This window comes from Podarcis pityusensis (assembly GCF_964106645.2).
Source record: "Podarcis pityusensis genome assembly, chromosome: 1".
NCBI classification, from domain to species: domain Eukaryota; kingdom Metazoa; phylum Chordata; class Lepidosauria; order Squamata; family Lacertidae; genus Podarcis; species Podarcis pityusensis.
Window position 1 is genome coordinate 107,147,097 of NC_138028.1, and position 18,990 is coordinate 107,166,086.

The 18,990-nt window shown below is 41.9% G+C and overlaps 1 long non-coding RNA gene across 1 annotated transcript in view; it reads right to left on the minus strand.

Annotated features, from left to right (window-relative positions):
- Positions 1 to 3,952: 3,952 nt before the first annotated feature.
- Positions 3,953 to 18,990, minus strand: part of LOC308479306 — a 30,772-nt gene continuing 15,734 nt past the window's right edge. The window contains exons 2-4 of the long non-coding RNA XR_013987600.1: positions 15,922 to 16,015; positions 14,946 to 15,023; positions 3,953 to 4,343 (exon numbers count right to left, since the gene is read on the minus strand). This is a non-coding gene — a long non-coding RNA (uncharacterized lncRNA). The remainder of the gene's footprint in view (positions 4,344 to 14,945; positions 15,024 to 15,921; positions 16,016 to 18,990) is intronic.

An 18,990-nucleotide genomic window follows, 5' to 3' on the forward strand; every position in this document is an offset into this window, starting at 1 on the left:
TGAGAAGAGTAAGGAAAAGGAGCAGTAACCACCACTGCATACCTTGTCCTTATGGAAGAGCAAATGTGTCTATTTTCAGCCCATGGGCATTGTCCAGCTAAACAGTTCCGCTAGCACAAACATTTTGGGCTGTGCAGTGGAACTTCTCCTCCTCCTCCTCCTCTCTCTAGGTGCTCCACTGCCCAATCCCGTGAACTTGTTGCGGCTTTTCTTCCAACCCACCCTGCAGCTAACATCTGCTAAGAGCCTTGCCACCGTATTTCGGACCAAATGCTAGACTTTGGTCAACTAGGGCCAGGGCCTTTTCAGTACTGGCCCCGACTTGGTGGAACGCTCTGTCACAAGAGACTAGGGCCCTGCGGGACTTGACATCTTTCTGCAGGGCCTGCAAGACAGAGAAGTTCCACCTGGCCTTTGGTTTGGACTCAGTCTGACCCTTATGTCTTCCCTCCCCTTATGGTTTTGATTTATGGACTACTTTTAAAATGAGGCTGCTTTTTAAATTGCATTTTAACATGTATTTTAAATTGGGGTTTTTTGTTTGTTTGTCTCCCCCCCCCCATTGTGTTTCCATTCTCCGCTCACTGCTTTTCCTTCTGCCTCCTTCCCTCCCTTCCTTTTCCTTCTTTCTGCAACTCACACCTGTTCTCGCCATCTTTCTTCTCTCTTAGTCCCACTCAGCACTCTGCTTGCACTTCTAGTAGCGCCGCCAGCTGACTGGGGAGGCAGCCCTGCAGGGCTGCTGGGAGAGCACACACCAGCAACATGCACCTTTGCCTGGCCACCCAGAGCAGCAGAGACGCAGTACATGGGTAAGTGACCAGGCTATATGAGCCATTCCAAGTCAGAATGGAGACGTGAAATTTTTGTGCTCCCCTGGGTCTGCATCTTTGGCAAAGGTCAACCCGGCCAACCCCTAGGTGCCACCATTATTGCCCCAACCTTTCATCTTATTTATCAAATAGTAAACATCTTTCTTTAACTGACTCCAACAAGATGCCAGCAAGAGCATAGATGTTAAGGTGTATAGGAAATGAAACCACAGGATTTATAAAAACAGCTAAGTACTGTATTCACAGGTTCTTTCTGAGCATGTGGGAGCAGCAATAATTTATATTAAAATGTCATGCAACCCAATCAAACCTGTTTTCGATTGCTTCAGAGATCTTTCTTGTTTCCCATGAAACTGCATGTTCTTTGGAGTATGCATTTGCAGGACCACAGCTGCAAATGCAATTAGGGAACTACCAAACATAAAAAGCTAATACCGTGCCAGCAGCTTCTAGCATTAAGATATGCCAAGAGGAAATAATGTTTTCTTGCTTTGAGTGTTGGCCCCAAACAATGTATTTTGTGTAACATACAATATGAAGCATTTGTGTCACTTTATGAAACACCAGTGTCATACCAACATATATTTAAAAACCCTGAATGAACCACAACACATGTACAAGACATGCATCTGCTACCTGTAGGTTTTTTTTCCATGTTTGCTTCAAGCAATACTGATATCTGCTGCAACAGAGATTTACACATGGCAAGCACAGTAGTGCTGTTACCCCCAATGACCATACAGCCAAGGGGCACCTCAAATGATCACCAGATAGGCAGCAAGAGGCAGCATGCAACTCAACCAGGGCTCCCTCAAACCTGGCAGCACCTCTGGGGACCTACATCTGGAGTGGCCTATCAAATGTGGAGCTACCTTAGTCAGGCAATATGTAGGCGGGAATAGTCAGGACAGAGCAACATGGCAGTTAGAGTAAGAGTAAGAGGTGCCTTGGGAACTGTAGGCACTAATTAGGTGCTAAATAGTAGAAATATCTGAATTGGGTTAATAAATTGCTAATCCCTGACCTAGGGTGCAGGCAGTGTGCCTCCAGCTCAGATAATCAGCTAAAAATCAAGCTAAAGGAATTACACTAAATCTACTCTAAGGAAAAGGTCATGTTTAGGTCAAATGAAACTAGTACATAGGAGCTAATCCTGACAGATGCTCTGCCATTTATTTATTTTCTAAATTAGAGCTTTATGGCAATATCCTTTTGGGTAGAGCTGAGTTATTTCTGCATCGTGTCTTGGAAGGAATGAGAGAAGTGTGGCAGCAAAAAGATAAACAACAACAAAAATGGATTTGACCTTTTTTGGCACTTGTAAAAGGTCCAAGTCTAACGCATGCTTAGCAAGGATTTTGTGCTGGTTTGTGTTTTTACTGAGACTGCTGGCTCCACTTCAAAATAAAAGGAATGTATTTATTAAGGGTACATGTGCTATCATTATTTCAAGCCTACCAGTGGAGATTTTTATAGAGCTGAGCCCTTTGCTTTCACTTACAGAGGTTACATAGGAATACATTAGGCTATCCTCCATACTAGCCTGTTACTTTGGGAGGTAGAAAGAAACAAGTGTATTCATGTCAGTAAGAGGCTACAGACTCCTTGAAAGGAGGTCTGCTTGCCTGGAAAGACTTCATGCTGCTACAAGCAGCAAGATGCATCTGGTAACAGAGTGGCCATTTTTACATTGCTCCCCCCCCCCCCCAAAAAAAGCATCACCCCAAAAGAGGTAAAAAATTGGGCACACGTTTTAAAAAATGTGCTTGCCAATGTATATGTATAAATGCAAATACAATACAGAAATAATGGCTAGTTGTCTGTAATAATGACTGCAAAGTAAGGCCACCCTATCTAGAAACTTCCTTGCTGGTGGATTAATCGCTCCTACATTCTCAGTCACCAAAACCACTATCACCAATTCCTCCATCCACTCTCTACTAAGATGTAGTGCAAAAACACCAGGAGACAAGCCACTCCTTGACAGCACAATATATAATATCAAAATAAATTGTCACCCATCAGTCACAATCTGGCTTTCACCCATTGATGGGAAGACCTTCTCCTACAACAGTGGGCTTACCATTTAACTTCATACCACTTTAAGCAGCCATGGCTTCCCCCCTCCTGCAGACTGTCTTAGTGGTTTTGCCTGTTGCTAGCATTAATTCATTGGGTAAAGCAGTTTATAAAAGTATTGGCCATTTTGGCTTTGGTGACGATTACAGAGAATGCTTCTATCTTCCCAAAGGATCTCCCCTGTTGGATAGTGATTAATTTACTGTATTTTGCTGAGTTTTCTGCCTTATGCGGTCCAATTAGAGTTCAAAAGTCAGACTGCATGCTTGTACTTTTAGCAGCAAAATGTTTAACAAGCGGTTTTGCTAAAGTCTTATCATGCATATCTGATAGCTTCTTCATTGGATTCTAACATTTGTTGTATCGATGATAGCTTGTCTAAAAAGAAGGCTGTCTTTGATGGCAACAGAAATGACGCTGGAGAAATTTAGCCTGCCTACATTAGACAGCAAATACAAGGCAGATTCTCCATCATCCTAATCTTCATCATAATTAAAGTGTCCAGAGATTTATTTATTTTTAAAGAGACTGCCTGCCCACTGGCTTATGATCTAATAGATAAAATACAGCAGGCAAGAGAGATAACGGAGGAGGGAGAGCAAATTCAAGCATTGTTTTTTTCATAGTTCTATGCATTTTCTAACTCAGTAATAGATATAATCTTATGGCTTTGGAGAATGAAGCTCATGACTCAAGTGGTGTGGTGGACACTAGGACATATGAATGCCTGAATACATATCACAACAACCATTCCATATTTTCAGAAAAGGCCCAGAAATATTTCTATTGAAGAAAGATTTGAAATCAAAATAGAAGCATTTGTATAAATTGTCATAACTTTTTAAAAGATGTTTTTGTTTTTATTACTTTTTTATATTGTGTTTTTTAATATATAACAGTAAGTTTTTAAAAATTGGTTTCAATCTTTCATTTTTAATTGTTGTAACCTGCATTGAGACCTTAGGGTTAAGGGCAGTTAATAAAACAATAACAACAACAACAATACTACTACTAATAATAAGTCTTGTTGGTGGGCTTTAATCAAATGACAGGTAAGTCGCAACCAAATTGCAATTTTATTTTGAAATATTTTGAATGTGTACGTTGTCACAGATACTGAACCAATAGGCATTGATTTCATTTATATAGCACTTGTTTAGAGTGCGCAAAGTGCTTTCCATGCATTATCAAAGTAATCCTTACAACAACCATGTACGGTAGGTCCAGGGCCACTAATGGTGGGATGTACAAGGGTACAAATGCACCAGGCCTCAAGGTTTATGGCATTCATGGACAGGAGCAAGAGGGCCATAATGTCCGTTGAACTTCGGATATTAAATCAGGCTCCACACATGGAATGGGGATACAGTGAGTTTATACAACTCTCTGAAGAGGCTTCAAACACAAGTCTGAGGCAGGATTTCTCGATGTCTGAGGGAAGAAAAGGAGAGGAAAGTATGGAAGCTAAGTTGTGATGGTGCACAGTGAATTTTCTGTGCCTGAATACAACAAAAAAGGTTTAATGGCCAGTCAGTATTATAACCCCCTTATTGCATTTGGGAGCTTGGGGCAGAGAAAATAGCAGCTTCCGCTATTTAATAAATTCATAGCTTATATGAGACTGAGCCAAGGATTTCCTTCTCACTCAGCCAGGTTTCTGATAAGCAAATATGCATTTTTCCACCAACAAATGTATAGTGTTGCAAACTAAATTAACCATAAAGCTGCATAAATAGCACAACAACAGCCGAATTGGAAACCTTGTTTAGGGTATAATTAACTACCTAAGAGGTTTTCCACTCTAAAAGGCGGAAATTTAATTGGTGAGCAAACCTCCGTGTGTGAATGCTGGCAAAGACAGGTGTAGTTAATGGGTCAAAAACAAGTGGCATTCCATAAAATGATTCTGCCAAGAGCCACAGGCTCTTTAATCTAGCCCTAGCACTACCCTGACTTGGCTTCCATGTTCTGGGTTTATTCACATAGATCTGGACGATCAATGATTATCCTCCTGTAAATCAGGCACATTTTTAGACCCTGCTATAAATCATGAAAGGCGCCTTTGAAATAAGAAGAACCAGACAGCTTTGTCCCACTTTTTCCTAGCAAGCACCAAAAAGCAGCATCAGTACAGCAGAGAAGTCAGTTAAAAGGCAATTGTAAATGTACAGGTTTCAACTTTCTTACAACTGCATCACAGACCTTCCCTCTCAGCTGCTTCTCATGCGACGTCCCCTCCATCTTTCAGCCCTTTGGCATGTAATTTATACTTCCACTTAATGATGGGTAATTTATACTGCCATTTATGTAACCTCTAAATTGAGCTAGAAACTCTGCACCCTTTGTTCTTTTTCCAAAGCTAGGCCATAATTATTGCTCCCAGCTCAGAAAAGTTCCCACTTTTGAGCAGGGGAAGCTGGCTTCTATCACTTTTCTGAGAGTTGTTTGGGTTTTGTTAGAAGAAAAACAAATCACCATGGAGATAAATTTATCCCTATTCCTCATTTACTACTTCCCTCCGTGCACCCTCTCACTCACAGAACAGTTTGGCTTTTTCTGTCATTTTGCACACACACAACCTTCTCAGGTCATTCCCTTAAGCAGCAGCTAATGTCTCCTTTAAATTAGTGAAGTGACCTTTCAAGAGGCCACTACTGCTGTGTTCTGACACTCATGCATTGCAACTTGCCTTCTTATTTCTCCTGTCTCCGTCTCTTTAAAACTTTGTAATATTCAACCAGCAGGAATCCTCTTGGCTACAGAGAGGGTTACAGTAACCCATCTAGATTTTCTAGGACAGAAATCTGAAGTGACGACAACAGGGTATCTTGGAATCAGAAAAGCGAGTTTCATTAGCTGATGACAAGAAACAAAAATCATGTGATGATTCCCCCCACTCCTTGTCATTCTCCTGTGGGGAATTTTTTGTTTGAAGGCTTCCCTTGAGCATATTTTACCAAGGTCTGAAGAAGACTAGATTTCAGATTATACCTCAGGGGGGAAAGAGACACTGTCGAGAAAGCATTGCCATAGGAGAATGAAAAGAAAAACCCATCAAATAGTCACTTTCCCCAGACTCATTTAATTCTAGCAAGTAAGTAGCTTTGCTGACAGAATTCTGCGGCTATCCCCCACCTTATTATTATAATTATGATTATTAATAACCTGCCCTTTACCCTAAGGTCCCGGGGCAGGTCACAGCCATTGTAAACACAGTGGTACCCGGGTTACAGATGCTTCAGGTTACAGACGCTTCAGGTTACAGACTCGGCTAACCCAGAAATAGTACCTTGGGTTAAGAACTTTGCTTCAGGATGAGAACAGAAATCGTGCAGCGGCAGCATGGCGGCTGTGGGAGGCCCCATTAGCTAAAGTAGTACCTCAGGTTAAGAACAGTTTCAGGTTAAGAACGGACCTCTGGAACAAATTAAGTTCTTAACCCGAGGTACCACTGTACTTTAAAAACAATTGAAAGCAAATCCTATCACAAGAATAAGGTGGGTCCGAAAAATATCCAACTCATCAGGACTCAGCTATACAGCTGCGAACAAAATGTTTTAAGTACCGGTATGTTGCAAAGTGCAATATACAAATTTGACACTAGATGGCGATGATAAGCTATGGCAAATTCAATATATTTTTCAAAATGTTTTTTCAAAAAGTATTTTCACAGTGTTTTTCATATGTGTGTAGATTGCACCACAATTGTTGGAGGCTATGTGAGAGCTGTATACTGAAGTGCCAGATGCACCTCGGTGGGGAGGGAGTCCCATAATTTGGGGGCTGCCACAGAGACTGCCCTCTTCCAAGTCACCACCATCCCTAAGCTTCTGAGGGCAGTGGAACTACCAAGAGGGGCCCGCTCTGCTAATCTGAACACCTGAGAGATGTTAGCCATTGCCACTGCTGCTTCCTCCATCTTCCCACACTCATACCTTTCCCTTTGAGCCACTTCAAGAAGAAAAAAACAGATGAAGAGGAGAGAGATATGTGCATGTCAAGCTGGGGACTGGAGCAGACAAGCACCCTGTGTACATGAAAATCAGAGTTAGTGCTGAGAGTTGCCAATATTTGTGGCATATTGTATGGTCCAGAAGCCAGTAAAAAAGAAAAGAAAGAAATACATCGCTGTGTCATACAGTTATTTAAACTTTTAAATATTTTTGAAATAATTATTCCCCATAAGACTTGTTTTTTAAAAAAAGTGAAAGCAGAGAAATTGGCACAAAACTACCCTAGAGGCAGAGGTACCTCTCCTGATGTCTCTCATTAAAATATAACGATAGGTCACAATAGACAGACCACCTAGAATGCATTTTCTGGCAGGGCCCTTCTTCTAAGGGCAGAACAAGACATTATATTGCCAACCCCAAATTTTGCCAAGATAAAGGTTTATGCAGGAGTGAGAGGCACTTGCAGGGCAGGACTGTCAGGTGAGATGAGGAATGAACCCCTCCCATGCCTGCCCATTCTCCCCTGCAAATGCCCAGCTTGGGGGGGGGGGCGGGTGGAGAGAAAGAGACATAATAAAATTGTTTGACATGCACTTGCAGGGATCTATCAGCAGGTGCTGCAAAGCACACAGAACCTGTCCAATCTGCCAGTTTCCTCCTTTCACTATCCCCTGCACGCATGCCCCCAACTGACCACAGAACAGGAACAAGAGGCTCTCCTCATTAAAGTGTCTAGTTCTGCCTCTTTGTGGTCACTAAACAGAGACATCTGGGTTTGTTTTTCTAAGCACAAACCCAAGATGGCTAAAATGCACAACACAGTTCTATTCTAAACACAAGCCAAGAAAACCTTCTCCATAAATAACCTGGTGTCTCTGTGGTTAGCAATTTTCACATAAAATTGAGGTGCCTGGTTTATGAGGTTTGGCTGCAAAGGATATATTTATATGGGAGTGAGGGGGTTTGTATCCCAATCCTCAAGGGCCTCTCAAGTGGAAACCTAATATGTTATACACTGCAGATGGACTTCCGCCAGGCCCTTTCTCAGCAAGACCTCTTTAATTCCTCCTGTCCCCCTTCTTTGGCTCACTCTCTGAAACTCCAATAGTAGTTCACTTGGTCCAAATAGAAGTGTTATGCTACTGATGCTTTATTTCCCCTTGCTACAGACACATAAAGCTGCCTATATTTATTTTGTCTATATTTATTTCACTGTTATTCCTAGATGCAATTTCCTTGCAATGACGGCAAGGACACCCCCGCCCCCAAGGCACAGCAAAGAACAAACAAGTAGAGCTGAAGGTTCAATAATTAGGGAGGTAGCTGCTAACCAACCATTCAGTGACAAGAAGTCAGAATATGCAAGCGAGCAGACAAGAGATACAAGATGAAATCTCTATTAAATATTTACAGGGGCAGGACTCCTCCTGGAAATCCTCTCCCACAGGGCATGACATGTTATCTACTTATCATGGCAGATTTCAAGAGTCATAGCAATGAAGTGGGTAATGTGCATCAGCGAAAGGTCTGGGGGTTCTTGAAATGGTAGGCTAACCCTTTTGACTAGCCCAGAAGCTGTAGTAATCACACCATCACCTCACCATTACTATGTGACCAAGAGCAAGTGACATTCCTATAACCTTTGGTCAAGAATTATTAGTTATGTCTTTATCCCATTTGTTGGGATGCTGCCTTGCAGGACATCTTCGGGAGAAGAAAAGACTCAGGAGTAAACCCTACACAAATCAGGTGTAGAGTCCCTAAGACAGCTGGAAGGCGTACACCACCTTTTGGAAACACCTGCAGCCAAGCCGGTGCAAAATGTATTGCTCTTCCTTGCTTTGGACCACACCAGCAAGGCCAAGAGGAGAGTCTTGTTGTCACTCTCTGCAATCACAGCAGGCGCTGTGATTCTCCAGTGGTTTGATTTCACCTCTGGAGACACACACCAATGACTCTCAAGACACACAGGTGCCAACAATATCCCATTTGTATCTCACCCTCAGGATGGTGCATAATTGAGCAAGGCATCACAATCTATCCTATATCTTGGAGCATGGAGCAGTTCACTTCAGAATTATATAGGTCATTTGTTCATATATTTGTTGCAAAGTTTGCAGAAGTTACCCTTTTAGAAGAAGAGGGAATACACCCATCCAATCATGTTGCATGATATCAACATTGAGCAATTAAACCGCATGACTTGCTCTTTCAACTGCAAACAGAATTAGAAGTCATCCTAAACTCACTGCCCCAATGTGATCCGATTGTCTTCTAGACAGGTTGTTCTAAATATGTCTCAATACAAACAAGATCAGAATAAGTCCTAAGTCATTTGCCTTTAAAGCTGACGTACTGCTAAATGTTTCAGAAAGTTAATCATTAACAATAACGTTTTCCACGAAAGTATTGTGAAAATGTGTGGCTTGGTTTTTTTGTACATTTGCGGGGAGGGGTAGGTAGCTTATATTTTGTTTCTGAGTCTGGCTCGGTGATTTGTTTATTACATAGCTGCAGCTAGCAGACCCAAAGGAGAACCACTGTCACGTCAAGCTCCTGCACAAACATACCCCAACCCTTTCTGTTTAAGGTTCTCTAAATGAATAAGCACAGTTAAAGGTTATCTGTGAAGCCACTGGTGTTTTTTTTCAGAGTTTGTTTTTTATATTTTTTCTTATGTTGTATTAAACATTTCCCAGTTCTGTTAGCAGCTTTCTAGCTTCCAGTTTGCTGACCACAGATGGACTCAAACTGCACACTTCCCAGGATATGGGATGAAGCCATTTGTACCAACGACAGCTCTTTGGAATATTGACTTCATGGGCTCGAATCATTTTTATGGGCTCACTCCACCTGCTCCCCACTAGGGCTGGCCTCTGCCTTTTTGCTATCCTTCCCTGGATAGCTACCCGCTTCATGTCAGCACGCTTTCATCTCTCCATGGGCATCTGCCCTTGTGTGCTCTCATTAAGCATATCTGACCTCAGCCAGAAAAGAGCACCTCTAGTGCAGGACACTGTAAGTACTTTCTATTTCAGGAAGCAAATCCACATTCTGAGTCCTCTGTTTTAACCCATTTGATGCTGCCTTTCATCTTTCACACAAGGCTCCTTTTGCAAATTTGAATTGGGAAGAGGGGAATTAAGGTCTGGGGTTTACAGAGACAATGAATAAATCAACCACATATTCATTTTGCCATAGGCACCGACTCAGCCCACAAATTGTTAACTTGCATTTGGTTGGGGAGGAGGCACATCCAAAGTTATCTGAATGCCCATTTGCATGGTATTCTGCTTGGCTCATACTGAAGGTGCACACCTGGCAGTTTCAGCATGGCACTGCAAATATCCTGCTAAAACCAAATGCATACAGAGTTCTTGGCTTTTTGTTGCCCATCACAGCAAATGAGCTCCCATCATAGGAGCCAACTCCGAGGGACCAAGGTCCCTTCAGACCCCAATAAAATATTTGACGGGACCGTCTCTCACTCCCAAGTGCATGGGCATTACCACTCAAATAGTGTGCCATGTCTTGTGATCGATTACACAGGGCAGGGCTTACCTGACACACCCATATTTTATTCAACTTGGCACCCCTGGCTACCACACAGGGTAGTGGCAACATGCTGTCAGCTTGAGCAAGTGGCCGGGAGGGACGTGTAAAAGGAATTCCTGGAGCAGCCATCAGTTATTCACATTATCCCTTTGCACTGAGCATTCACAGACAAGGCAAGAGCCAGAAACACAACAGGAGCCTGTTTTACATATTTACTTACACATCCAACTTCAGTTACCCTCAGAGGAATTAAGGACGCTTACAAGGCAACAGCATTTTCACAAGGTTATTGGCTGAGACCATCAAAACACTGTTCCTCAAAGTCAAAATAAAGTCCCCCCCTTCTTTTTTTTTATAAAGTGGATTTGTTTTCTGGCTTTCTATATCCCAGAAGCTTGTAACATTTTCCTTTGGCAGAGCTGCAGATACTTCCACCATCCGTCAGACATCTGTGCACAAAACAGACACAATAGCGCCACTGAAATTGACATTGTGCTAATTTTTTAAAATAACTCAAACCTATTTTTGAAACATTTGAATGGTTTTGCAGAAATGAGTGAACACTTTTTCAAATGTGTGAAATGGCAAGGGTCTTGTGAGCTTGGGGATTTCATTGTTTTTTTCCTTTTATTCATTTTTTCAGCACACGAAATATTCTGCCTCAACAGCTGGCTGTGCCCAGCAAAGATGCCAACAGATGTTAGAAACCAAGTATTCTGCCATTTGCGAGCATTCTGTTGAGCCAGATATGCTGGGAAAGCTCCATTCTGTTCATAAGACCCAAGTTGTACGTTTCTGCTTAATGTGCTGCTGATGAGAACGCAGTTAGACCAGAAAGGAAATGAGATCTAAACAGCTGCTAGTCATTGGCATCCCAGGGCACATTAAGGAAGCCCTCCAACGACTTATTGCCCTCTTAAAAGTCAAAGTCAGGTGCCATTTGTTATCATTTCTCCCTTTCAGATTAATCAGCATTTCTCGCAGAGGTCTTGCTATTCCCAACATCCAAGAGATCCCCAGTGCTTTCACTTTGAACTGCATCACCAGCAATCATTCTCCAGAGCCAGAGAAAGAAGTGGGTAAATTCAAATAGGATAAGGCTGTGTTTTCAAAAGCTATCAATGAAGGCTTCTCTCTCATTCATCTTTCCTAGACGTTGCAATTTGGTGATCTAGGTCCCACGTTGCCTGTTAAAACTATGCCCTTTGTCTTTCCGCAGGAAGTCAAACTGCTCTGGAGCACAGCAGTTTTTGTTACTATTTGGTTTACATACCTTTTACGCTTGACTGCTAAACACCACCTTTTCCCCATCTGGCACAACAGTGCGCCATTGTTCAATATTAAAGGATCTCTGCATAAGAATGTAAGGATACAGCACCCTGTTTCACAAAGGTCATACCCAGATGCCTCTAGGAAGCCCATAAGCAGGACCTGAAGGCAAAACACCACTCCTGCTGTTGTTCCTGAGCAACTGGTGCTCCAGGTGCCATACTGCCCTTGCACCAGGAGATTCTGCTTAGCTATCATGAGAAACATATCTTTTTTAAAAAAAAATAATATTTATTAATTTTCCAACCGTTTAAACACAACAAAACAAAAAAACAAGAAAAGAAACATAAAACTAACAAAACAAGACACAAACCATTTAAAACACAAAACAATTTCAATATCTTATCTTTCATTCCCTTATTTCCACGACCTCCTCACACCTCCCTTTTTGTATTCCACTTCTGTTAATTGTTTCAGCAATTCCTTTCCATCTTCCTCTGTTTTCTATCCTATAATTATCTTAACATATTCTAACCTTATTTTTCCCTTTAATACTCTATTAATCTATTTATACTTGATTCCTTATAACATTTCTACTAAAGCCATATAACTTCATTCCAACATTTTTCTAGCATTCATTATTTTTACAATATTTCTATAAATAGTCTTAAACTTTTTCCAATCTTCTTCCACCGACTCTTCTCCCTGGTCTCAGATTTCTGCCAGTCGTTTCCGCCAATTCCATATAGTCCATCAACTTCATCTGCCATTCTTCCCGAATAGATAAATCTTGTGTCTTCCAGTACTTCACAATGAGTATTCTTGCTGCTATTGTTGCATACATAAAAAAAAGTTCTATCCTTCTTTAACACCAATTGGCCGACCATGCCCAGGAGAAAGGCCTCTGGTTTCTTCAAAAGGGTATATTTAAATACCTTTTTCATTTCGTTATAAATCATCTCCCAAAGTGTCTTGATCCTTGGGCATGTCCACCAAAGGTGAACTCTAATCCTCAAATTCGTCTGTTTGTCTTTAAATTCAGTCATAACAAGCGTCAACCTATGTTCATCAAATTGCCTCTGTAGGGCTGGGGCTCTCTTTCTCTTTCTCTCCAGTTGTGTTACTTTACATTCAGCAACAACAGCTTTTTCCCTGGCTTCCTCCACAGTTTGCCGTATCAAAGTAGGTTCCTGTATCAATTTCTGGGTGGTTTCCATATTGGTATTATTTATACTTTCTGTATTTAAGTTAATTTTAGTAATTGAAACATCCACTTTCGCATTTATCATGTCCATTTTCCTGTTAAGCTGATCCAGTGAGTCATTTATCTTATATAGTGCAGCCACTAAAGCCTCTTCTGTCGACATTCCTCTTGGTTTTAAATATACTGGTACAAAGGCAGCAACAGAAGGAGCAGGGGGGCCTGATGATGGACCTCTCCTGGATTGTTGCAGATCCTCCCAGACCTTAATGTTTTGTCAGCAGTTGACTGGTCTGTTTTTCCTCTTCCATTCACCATAACACTTAAAAGATTCAAGGTCAGTCCCAGAGTCTCACGGTTTTTAACTTGCAGCTGGAAATTCCCCTAGCCCAGCTCTTGTAAAGCAACCGGTTTCAAAGGCTTCCACTAGGGGGAAACAGTTTCTATTTATAATAGTCAATAGTATCCTCTTTTAAACAATCCAAAATTAGTTTTAAATTAGTTTCAATTTTCAGTTACTTTTACTCCTTTTTAAAGCAGCCGGAGACAGTAGAAACAATGTATTTCTCTTGTTTAACTAGCTGTCAATAAATGTTCTAAACGCTGTCAATGAACATTCCAAAAGACGTCAGTCCTACTAGCAGCCCGTTTCCAGGATCAGAGCAGCGGTATTCTAGCTCTCTTCACTCTCTCCTGCAGGCATACTCAGTCCACAACTGCCCCCCCCTCTTCTCCTGCCTCCAAGGGAGGGTTAAATGTTCTTTACCAGTGGAAATTTAATCTTTTACAAAAGGCTTTCCAGGACTCCAGCTTGCAACTTCATTGCCTCGGTCTATTTACAAAAGGGGAAGGCAGACTTCCTGTTTTGAACCTCCCTGTTACGGTACCAAATTAAACATTTAGAAATCCAATTCTTCCGCTTCAGCTCTACTCACGGGTAGTTACTTTAAAGTCAAATTGTCCACAGGAAAAGGTCAGCGCTCTCCGGCAACAGCTATGTGGCTTCGCTCCGTGGAAGAAGCAGACGATTCGATGCACCGCGCCGCTCACCCCACGTCGCTCTGGAGCCCCAAAAACCGGGGTTCCCCGCGAGTGGGGGAGGCGCAAAAGGTGCCCGCTGAATCCCACGCTCACAGGCGTCTCCCGCCTGTGATTTTAATGGGTCTCCGCCTTCGCCGTGGCGGCCAGACCCAGATTCCCACGGAGCAGATTCCTCCCGGTTAGAGGAATTCCGCCATTACCGGAGGCACCTCCCCGGAAGTCCCTATCATGAGAAACATATCGTCCATGAATTTGTCCTATCCCTTTTTTCAGCCATCTAAACTAGAGGCCACCACCACATCTTTTGTCAGCAAATTATTTAAGTTAATTATGCATTGTGCATGAAGAAGTACCCTCCTTTCAGTGGCAGACTTTGGGCCCTGAAATTTCAGTGCAATGCCAAAATTTGGCACATGCACACCACCTCTTACCTTAGATTCTAAGTCACTGTTGTGTCGCCTCCTGCAGCGCCCTCTCGGCTTGGAGCCCAGTGTGGGCGAACTGGCTGTGCTCCCCTAAGTCCACCTCTACTCCTTTGTCCTCAATTTATCTTTTTTTTGGGGGGGTGAAAAGCAAGGTTATGCAAACGATGTGATTCTGTGCAAGCAAGTTGTGTGCACAACTCAACATTTTGAAAAAGTTCACCATATGATGTTTTTCATATGGTGAACAGCTTTTCATAAATGCATAGATTAAGCCTGGAAACAGGTAGGTCTGGTGAGATGTCAAGAGGCAGAAAAAGGAATGGGCAAGAGGAATGTTTCCACATAAGGGGGAGCCAATATGGTGCCCTCCAGATGTTGTTGGACTACAGCTCTCATCAGCATGGTCAGTGGTCATGGATGATGTGAGTTGCAGTCAAACAACATTTAGAGGGGCCCATGTTGGTTAGCCAAGGTTTAAATGATAAAACTGTCATGCTCTAAAAAGTGCTTTGTCCAACCCATGTGTTGCAGAATTAGAATAAAATGCACAAAATAAGAACATATATGCAAATCTGCCCAATTTACATACCTCATATGGGTTGCAGGATTCATTTGTTCTTGGCACAGAATTTGGATTAGCCTGGGGAATAATCCTACTCCAACACTTCTAAAAGATGAACACCAAAAGAGGCAAAAGTATCATCATACCATATATCCTGATTAAAAACCAAAATCCTGGGTAAACAGGATCGTTTTTTGACTGGCACCTAAAAGTTGATAATGATGGTGCCAGGACCATCGTTGATGAGAATGATGGTGTCAGGACCTGGGAGAGCCCCTGCTGAAAAGGCCTATTATTGTGTCACCCTCCAAACCTCCCTCAGAGAGGGCACAGATGATAAATGTAGGGTCCATATAGGTTTGTGTAGGAAATAGCAAGGTACTGGGGTCCTGAACCACACAGGGCTTTGTAAGTCAAAGCCAGCACTTCAAATTGAAACTATTGGCAGCCAGTGCAGTCATGCCGTGAACATTATATGTTCATGACCCCCTATTTCCAGTCAATAATCTGGTTGCTGAATTCTGCACTAGCTACCGTTTCAAAGGCAGCCCCATGTATAACACATTGCAGTAATCCAGCCTGGTGCTCATGTCCAAGAAAACGTCACTTCCAGTATTTAATAATCTGGAGTTTACATGAAAATAAATATATATATGAATATCCTTAAACACACACACACACACAGGCAGCAGCTGTTTGACAACTTGAGCAGCTTATTTCCTAAACCCACATTCTCTCTGAGCATGAAAGATACCATAATGCCCCAAACTGACTTCTATCTTAAATGAGACACAGATTGCATTTCCCTTTATGACTATGTATACCAAATTCATAGGCACTAAGCACAATTTAAGAAGAAATCTTGGTGGCTCGTTTCTTTTGTTTTTGTATATAAATAGCCTGGTTCTGTTATGGGAAAGTCACCCTCTGAAGGGAATATTTCAGATATTTGTTAATAAATTAGTTAAGCATGCAAGAAAGAAACAACCCTGTTCCATGATACCTTGTGGGTTTGCATTAATGATGTGCATCAAGAAAGCTACAAATAAATGATTTGTCATCTCACTGGGGTACATAATCCACGTTCTGTCAATCATCTATGAAGTCCAAGAAGAAACCACTGTTAATAATTCACAAAATTTCAATCCAAGGGAGAGCTAGCAACAAACACGACCCACAAACCTTTTCCAAAATCCATTTACTTTAGCGGGAAGACTATGATTGACATCAGTGGACTTATGAGTCACTTCACAAGGAGGGGAAAAGCAACCTCCAGTGATAATGAAAATGAATAAATTTAGACAAGTGACATGGGAAAGAAAATGGGCCTTATGTGGCAAGGCTGACAACTGTCTTGCAAATCCACACCTTCACCTTCTCTGTCTCCAATATGCATTCTTCATTCACATTCTCAGCATAACCAATTCAAGTGCCATCCTTTCTGAAGGCTGCTATAAATAACACATCAGGAACTGAATGGTCGGTGCCTACATATATAGAAATGCTATAGAGGGATGTTTCCTATTAAAACAGGGTTGGAGATCTAGTAAACATTTAACCCTCTGTCCTCAAATGACTTACTCTAGAGAAGAACTGGCTTTAGTTAATGATTCAGAATGTGCAGCTTGGAGATGGCAGCCTAAACAAACAAACCCAAGCTTACCTTGGGCTCTCATTACTACACAGCTTCTTATTTCTAAATTGGTCCATGTAAAAATAAAAGGGACAACTATACGCTACGATAAACATGGGCTGATGCTGAAAATGGCATTTGTGCACCACATTCTCCCTCATTGCAAAAAAAACCTTCTCTCAGGCCTGGATTGAAGGTGTGAGGGGCCTAAGACTAATACAGTGGGTGGGCCTAAGTGGCATATGGTCAAGAAACAAACAACATGTTACTCAATTATCCAAAATTAACGTTACCTTTAGCCAAATGATTACATATTGAAAGGGAAGAAAAAGAGAGGAGGACAGTTAAATAAACAGTAGAAGTAAAAACACACACAAATAAACAAAAAAATGGGGGGAGGGAGAGGTTTTGAATTAAAATGCAAGCCTTTTTCCCCATGCAAACATGAGGCATCTTCCATTTAAGGGCAAAACAGTAAAGGCCCAGGAGAACATGAACAAGGAAGAGACTGACTGTGATGGATGGAGCAGGGTGAGATGGAATAGTAATGCCGCGTTGGTGCATTTGAATTTCAAGAGACCCAGTCGAAAAGTGCACATCCAGTTCCGCATAACAAGTTCCTTCCAAAGGCAAGCCCCAAGATATTTGAGATGTAAAGCAGAGGACACAGGGCTGGTGAATGTGTCCATCAATTGTAACCTAGAGAAAGGGTTGCTCTGGAGCTGTCTATTAAGGATGGCAGGAACAGACTGAGACCAGCTTGAAAGTGACCTATTCTCTTGCCCCACTGTATGCTTTGCATCTCAGTCTTGAGACGATTTACTCCTCAGCTGGTCACTTCTTTTAAAAGAATGGAATTGGCCTAAACATGAGGCTGCCTGGAAGCAAAGGCTTGTCTACTGGAATCCAGGAATGCCTCTACAGAAAACTGTAAGGTGAAGCCAAGAGATGTGCCACCTTGAAAGCAGGAGCAATTGCTAGCTAATTAAAAAGACTTGGGGCGCAACATTTGACTATGCCGATTCATATTTTTATATATGCAAATTTAGGCTTATTTCAGAGGGGGGAGGGGGAATCCAAACTTTAGCTGTTGCTGTCTGTGCTTTCTCTGAGCTATGAGGTGCCAACAGGATCTTCTGGGTCCAGTATATGGAGTGGGCTGTCTGCCCAACCTGCAGTCTATTCACAAGAATTGCTGGTGTAAATACCAAAAATAAAAACAAGTATTGCCCAACATCTAGCATGACTCCTCTCCCTCTTTCTCTCTCCCTCAACCCTCTTGCTCTCTTGGACCTTTTGGAAGAGGGAGTTTGAAATTAGCCCAACCACTGCTACAAAAGCTTCCCACTGGAAAAAGATAGAGGCACAATTTGAGACTGCTCAATAGTTCAACAACGCACATGTCCAAGCCACAGTGCCAACCCATTCAAATTTAGTGTAAATGCACCTGAGTCTCTGGTAGTCACCACCAGGCACTGCTTGGGGATATAAACACACAGATGAGCTTTGAACTCTGCGGGAGCATCAGTGATGGAGCAAAGAAATATGACCCAAACCACTGTTGACAGAACTCCAGAACATCAGAAAATCAGATACATATGTCTTAGGCATTTTATTTTACATCAGATCCCTGCAGTTGTCAGGAAATATGAACTGAATAAATTTGCTGTACCCAAACCTCCCGTGGGGTTAGTACCATCAATGTTTTATTAGGATCTAAAAAGTTATCCAATAAACAAAACTTGAAGAAAAACCAGTCTTTCAGTTTTGAATCATGGCAATGAAAAGGCAGGAGAAAAATAAAGATGCAAAAGAACAGGGTTTTAAAAAGCTGCTCTGTAAGCAGTTGCAAGACTAGGATTAACCCTTTCCCCCTCGTGCCATTTCCCTCCATTAAAACCACATACTGTGAAGCTGCTATTTGCTGCATGGTGGGAAACACACAAGGAGACTTAGAAGCAGGTAAGAAAAAAAATCTATAGCCCAGACAAGACACTACGGCTGAACAAAACCATCTGTGAAAGGCAACATTATTACACTGACTCAAAGAGTATTTAATTGAGCAGCCCAGTAAAGCAAGAAGAATAATCCATATCAAATTATCCTGCAATGCTCCATTTCACAGAGAATAGAGAATGTGCATTTTTGTATTTTGACAAAAAACCAAAACCAAAACACTTTAGGAAACTTGTCCCACACAGACATGAAAGCATGTTTAAGGACCAGTCATGGCTGGAATGGTTAGACAAAGAAGAATTTGCGGATTTAGGGGTTGTGACATAGGAGACTCAATGCAACCTTGAAATACAGTCTCTTGCAAAACAAAAAGGATAAATACAGCCATATATAAGTGAATGTGGACATCACGCAGTAAAATATACCCAGGAATATTGCTTGCATTCCAGACAGTGGACAGCATATGAATCTGCTGCCGGATTC